Raw genomic sequence first — 6,375 nt, 5'->3', positions numbered from 1 at the left:
GAAATCTGGCAATATCATAAAAATCATATAGTTGCTTCTTATTATTTTTCTGGTGCCAGGGTTCGCCGCAAGCCGCACTTGGGTAGCATATATTTAAAATGTTTACATAATGCCCTTTCGATAGAAAATGGTTTGGAAAACATATTTTGTGGTGATCACGTAGAAAAAGCCGTTCTAAATACACCACACAGCCGAAATCTAGCAGTATCATAAAAATCATATAGTTGCAATCTTATTATTTTTCTTGAGCTCAAGTCCCCAACGTGTCGCACTTGGGTAATACATGATTATAATGTTTAATGAATGCCCTTTCTATTGAAAATGGTTTGGAAAACATATTTTTTGGTGATCACGTCGAAAAAGCCTTCCAATATATACCGCACAGCGGCTAAGACCACAAGTCGCAGAAATCGTATAGAAGGTATACACATTTATTTTTCTGGAACTCAAGTCCCCCGCGTGCCGCACTTGGGCAATACATGAATAAAATGTTTATTGAACGCCCTTTCGATTAAAAAAGGTTTGGAAAACATATTTTTTGGTTATCACGTCGAGAGAGCCGTTCTAAATACACCACACACCCGAAATCTGGCATTATCATAAAAATCATATAGTAGCTTCTTATTATTTTTCTGAAGCCCAAGTCCCCCACGTTCCGCACTTGGGTAGTACATATTTAAAATGTATATTGAAAGCCCTTTCTATTGAAAATGGTTTGGAAAACATATTTTTTGGTGATCACGTCGAAAAAGCCTTCCAATATATACCGCACAGCGGCTGACACCATAAGTCGCAGAAATCGTATAGAAGGTATACACATTTATTTTTCTGGAACTCAAGTCCCCCGCGTGTCGCACTTGGGTAATACATGATTATAACGTTTAATTAATGCCCTTTCGATCGAAAATGGTTTGGAAAACATATTTTTTGGTGATCACGTCGAAAAAGCCGTTCTAAATACACCACACAGCCGAAATCTGGCAATATCATAAAAATCATATAGTTGCTTCTTATTATTTTTCTGGTGCCAGGGTTCGCCGCAAGCCGCACTTGGGTAGCATATATTTAATATGTTTACATAATGCCCTTTCGATAGAAAATGGTTTGGAAAACATATTTTTTGGTGATCACGTCGAAAAAGCCGTTCTAAATACACCACACAGCCGAAATCTAGCAGTATCATAAAAATCATATAGTTGCAATCTTATTATTTTTCTGGAGCTCAAGTCCCCAACATGTCGCATTTGTGTAATACATAATTATAATGTATAATTAATGCCCTTTCTATTGAAAATGGTTTGGAAAACATATTTTTTGGTGATCACGTCGAAAAAGCCGTTCTAAATACACCACACAGCCGAAATCTGGCAATATCATAAAAATCATATAGTAGCTTCTTATTATTTTTCTGGTGCCAGGGATCGCCGCAAGCCGAACTTGGGTAGCATATATTTAAAATGTTTACATAATGCCCTTTCGATAGAAAATGGTTTGGAAAACATATTTTTTGGTGATCACGTCGAAAAAGCCTTCCAATATATACCGCACAGCGGCTAAGACCACAAGTCGCAGAAATCGTATAGAAGGTATACACATTTATTTTTCTGGAACTCAAGTCCCCCGCGTGCCGCACTTGGGTAGTATATATTAAAATGTTTATTTAAAGTCCTTTCGATTGAAAATGGTTTGGAACACATATTTTTTGGTGATCACGTCGAAAAAGCCTTCCAATATATACCGCACAGCGGCTAAGACCATAAGTCACAGAAATCGTATAGAAGGTATACACATTTATTTTTCTGGAACTCAAGTCCCCCGCGTGCCGCACTTGGGTAGTATATATTAAAATGTTTATTTAAAGTCCTTTCTATTGAAAATGGTTTGGAACACATATTTTTTGGTGATCACGTCGAAAAAGCCGTTATAAATACACCACACAGCCGAAATCTGGCAGTATCATAAAAATCATATAGTTGCTTCTTATTATTTTTCTGGTGCCAGGGTTCGCCGCAAGCCGCACTTGGGTAGCATATATTTAAAATGTTTACATAATGCCCTTTCGATAGAAAATGGTTTGGAAAACATATTTTTTGGTGATCACGTCGAAAAAGCCGTTCTAAATACACCACACAGCCGAAATCTATTAGTATCATAAAAATCATATAGTTGCAATCTTATTATTTTTCTGGAGCTCAAGTCCCCAACATGTCGCACTTGGGTAATATATAATTATAATGTTTAATTAATGCCCTTTCTATTGAAAATGGTTTGGAAAACATATTTTTTGGTGATCACGTCGAAAAAGCCTTCCAATATATACCGCACAGCGGCTAAGACCACAAGTCGCAGAAATCGTATAGAAGGTATACACATTTATTTTTCTGGAACTCAAGTCCCCCGCGTGCCGCACTTGGGTAGCATATATTAAAATGTTTATTTAAAGTCCTTTCGATTGAAAATGGTTTGGAACACATATTTTTAGGTGATCACGTCGAAAAAGCCGTTCTAAATACACCACACAGCCGAAATCTGGCAGTATCATAAAAATCATATAGTTGCTGCAATCTTATTATTTTTCTGGAGCTCAAGTCCCCAACGTGTCGCACTTGGGTAATACATGATTATAATGTTTAATTAATGCCCTTTCTATTGAAAATGGTTTGGAAAACATATTTTTTGGTGATCACGTCGAAAAAGCCTTCCAATATATACCGCACAGCGGCTAAGACCATAAGTCGCAGAAATCGTATAGAAGGTATACACATTTATTTTTCTGGAACTCAAGTCCCCCACGTGCCGCACTTGGGCAATACATGATTAAAATGTTTATTGAACGCCCTTTCGATTAAAAAAGGTTTGGAAAACATATTTTTTGGTTATCACGTCGAGAGGGCCGTTCTAAATACACCACACACCCGAAATCTGGCAGTATCATAAAAATCTTATAGTAGCTTCTTATTATTTTTCTGAAGCCCAAGTCCCCCACGTTCCGCACTTGGGTAGTACATATTTAAAATGTATATTGAAAGCCCTTTCTACTGAAAATGGTTTGGAAAACATATTTTTTGGTGATCACGTCGAAAAAGCCTTCCAATATATACCGCACAGCGGCTAAGACCATAAGTCGCAGAAATCGTATAGAAAGTATACACATTTATTTTTCTGGAACTCAAGTCCCCCGCGTGCCGCACTTGGGTAGTATATATTAAAATGTTTATTTAAGGTCCTTTCGATTGAAAATGGTTTGGAACACATATTTTTTAGTGATCACGTCGAAAAAGCCGTTCTAAATACACCACACACCCGAAATCTGGCATTATCATAAAAATCATATAGTAGCTTCTTATTATTTTTCTGAAGCCCAAGTCCCCCACGTTCCGCACTTGGGTAGTACATATTTAAAATGTATATTGAAAGCCCTTTCTATTGAAAATGGTTTGGAAAACATATTTTTTGGTGATCACGTCGAAAAAGCCTTCCAATATATACCGCACAGCGGCTGACACCATAAGTCGCAGAAATCGTATAGAAGGTATACACATTTATTTTTCTGGAACTCAAGTCCCCCGCGTGTCGCACTTGGGTAATACATGATTATAACGTTTAATTAATGCCCTTTCGATCGAAAATGGTTTGGAAAACATATTTTTTGGTGATCACGTCGAAAAAGCCTTCCAATATATACCGCGCAGCGACCAAGACCATAAGTCACAGAAATCGTATAGAATGTATGCACATTTATTTATCTGGAACTCAAGTCCCCCGCGTGCCGCACTTGGGTAGTACAAATTTAAAATGTTTATTTAAGGTCCTTTCGATTGAAAATGGTTTGGAACACATATTTTTTGGTGATCACGTCGAAAAAGCCGTTATAAATACACCACACAGCCGAAATCTGGCAGTATCATAAACATCATATAATTGCTTCTTATTATTTTTCTGGTGCCAGGGTTCGCCGCAAGCCGCACTTGGGTAATACATGATTATAACGTTTAATTAATGCCCTTTCGATCGAAAATGGTTTGGAAAACATATTTTTTGGTGATCACGTCGAAAAAGCCTTCCAATATATACCGCACAGCGGCCAAGACCATATGTCGCAGAAATCGTATAGAAGGTATACACATTTATTTTTCTGGAACTCAAGTCCCCCGCGTGCCGCACTTGGGTAGTATATATTAAAATGTTTATTTAAAGTGCTTTCGATTGAAAATGGTTTGGAAAACATATATTTTGGTGATCACGTCGAAAAAGCCGTTCTAAATACACCACACACCCGAAATCTGGCAATATCATAAAAATCATATAGTTGCTTCTTATTATTTTTCTGGTGCCAGGGTTCGCCGCAAGCCGCACTTGGGTAGTATATATTTAAAATGTTTACATAATGCCCTTTCGATAGAAAATGGTTTGGAAAACATATTTTTTGGTGATCACGTCGAAAAAGCCGTTCTAAATACACCACACAGCCGAAATCTATTAGTATCATAAAAATCATATAGTTGCAATCTTATTATTTTTCTGGAGCTCAAGTCCCCAACGTGTCGCACTTGGGTAATATATAATTATAATGTTTAATTAATGCCCTTTCTATTGAAAATGGTTTGGAACACATATTTTTTGGTGATCACGTCGAAAAAGCCGTTATAAATACACCACACAGCCGAAATCTGGCAGTATCATAAAAATCATATAGTTGCTTCTTATTATTTTTCTGGTGCCAGGGTTCGCCGCAAGCCGCACTTGGGTAGCATATATTTAAAATGTTTACATAATGCCCTTTCGATTGAAAATGGTTTGGAAAACATATTTTTTGTGATCACGTCGATAAAAGCCTTCCCAATATATACCGCGCAGCGGCCAAAGACCCATAAGTCACAGAAATCGTATAGAATGTATGCACATTTATTTTTTCTGGAACTCATGTCCCCCGCGTGCCGCACTTGGGTAGCATATATTTCAAATGTTAACTTAATGCCCTTTCGATTGAAAATGGTTTGGAAAACATATTTTTTGGTGATCACGTCGAAAAAGCCGTTCTAAATACACCACACACCCGAAATCTGGCAGTATCATAAAAATCATATAATTGCTTCTTATTATTTTTCTGGTGCCAGGGTGCGCCGCAAGCCGCACTTGGGTAGCATATATTTAAAATGTTTACTTAATGCCCTTTCGATAGAAAATGGTTTGGAAAACATATTTTTTGGTGATCACGTCGAAAAAGCTGTTCAAAATACACCACACAGCCGAAATCTGGCAGTATCATAAAAATCATATAGTTGCTTCTTATTATTTTTCTGGAGCCCAAGTCCCCCGCGTGACGCACTTAGGTAATACATGATTACAATGTTTATTTAATGCCCTTTCGATTGAAAATGGTTTGGAACACATATTTTTTGGTGATCACGTCGAAAAAGCCGTTCTAAATACACCACACAGCCGAAATCTGGCAGTATCATAAAAATCATATAGTTGCAATCTTATTATTTTTCTGGAGCTCAAGTCCCCAACGTGTCGCACTTGGGTAATACATAATTATAATGTTTGATTAATGCCCTTTCTATTGAAAATGGTTTGGAAAACATATTTTTTGGTGATCACGTCGAAAAAGCCTTCCAATATATACCGCACAGCGGCTAAGACCATAAGTCGCAGAAATCGTATAGAAGGTATACACATTTATTTTTGTGGAACTCAATTCCCCCGCGTGCCGCACTTGGGTAGTATATATTAAAATGTTTATTTAAAGTCCTTTCGATTGAAAATGGTTTGGAACACATATTTTTTGGTGATCACGTCGAAAAAGCCGTTCTAAATACACCACACAGCCGAAATCTGGCAGTATCATAAAAATCATATAATTGCTTCTTATTATTTTTCTGGTGCCAGGGTTCGCTGCAAGCCGCACTTGGGTAGCATATATTTAAAATGTTTACATAATGCCCTTTCGATAGAAAATGGTTTGGAAAACATATTTTTTGGTGATCACGTGGAAAAAGCCGTTCTAAATACACCACACAGCCGAAATCTAGCAGTATCATAAAAATCATGTAGTTGCAATCTTATTATTTTTCTGGAGCTCTAGTCCCCAACATGTCGCACTTGGGTAATACATAATTATAATGTTTAATTAATGCCCTTTCTATTGAAAATGGTTTGGAAAACATATTTTTTGGTGATCACGTCGAAAAAGCCTTCCAATATATACCGCACAGCGGCTAAGACCATAAGTCGCAGAAATCGTATAGAAGGTATATACACATTTATTTTTCTGGAACTCAAGTCCCCCGCGTGCCGCACTTGGGTAGTATATATTAAAATGTTTATTTAAAGTCCTTTCGATTGAAAATGGTTTGGAACACATATTTTTTG

Source organism: Acyrthosiphon pisum, unplaced genomic scaffold (assembly GCF_005508785.2).
Source record: "Acyrthosiphon pisum isolate AL4f unplaced genomic scaffold, pea_aphid_22Mar2018_4r6ur Scaffold_21450;HRSCAF=24012, whole genome shotgun sequence".
NCBI classification, from domain to species: Eukaryota; Metazoa; Arthropoda; class Insecta; order Hemiptera; family Aphididae; genus Acyrthosiphon; species Acyrthosiphon pisum.
Note: the sequence above shows the minus strand (reverse complement) of the source record.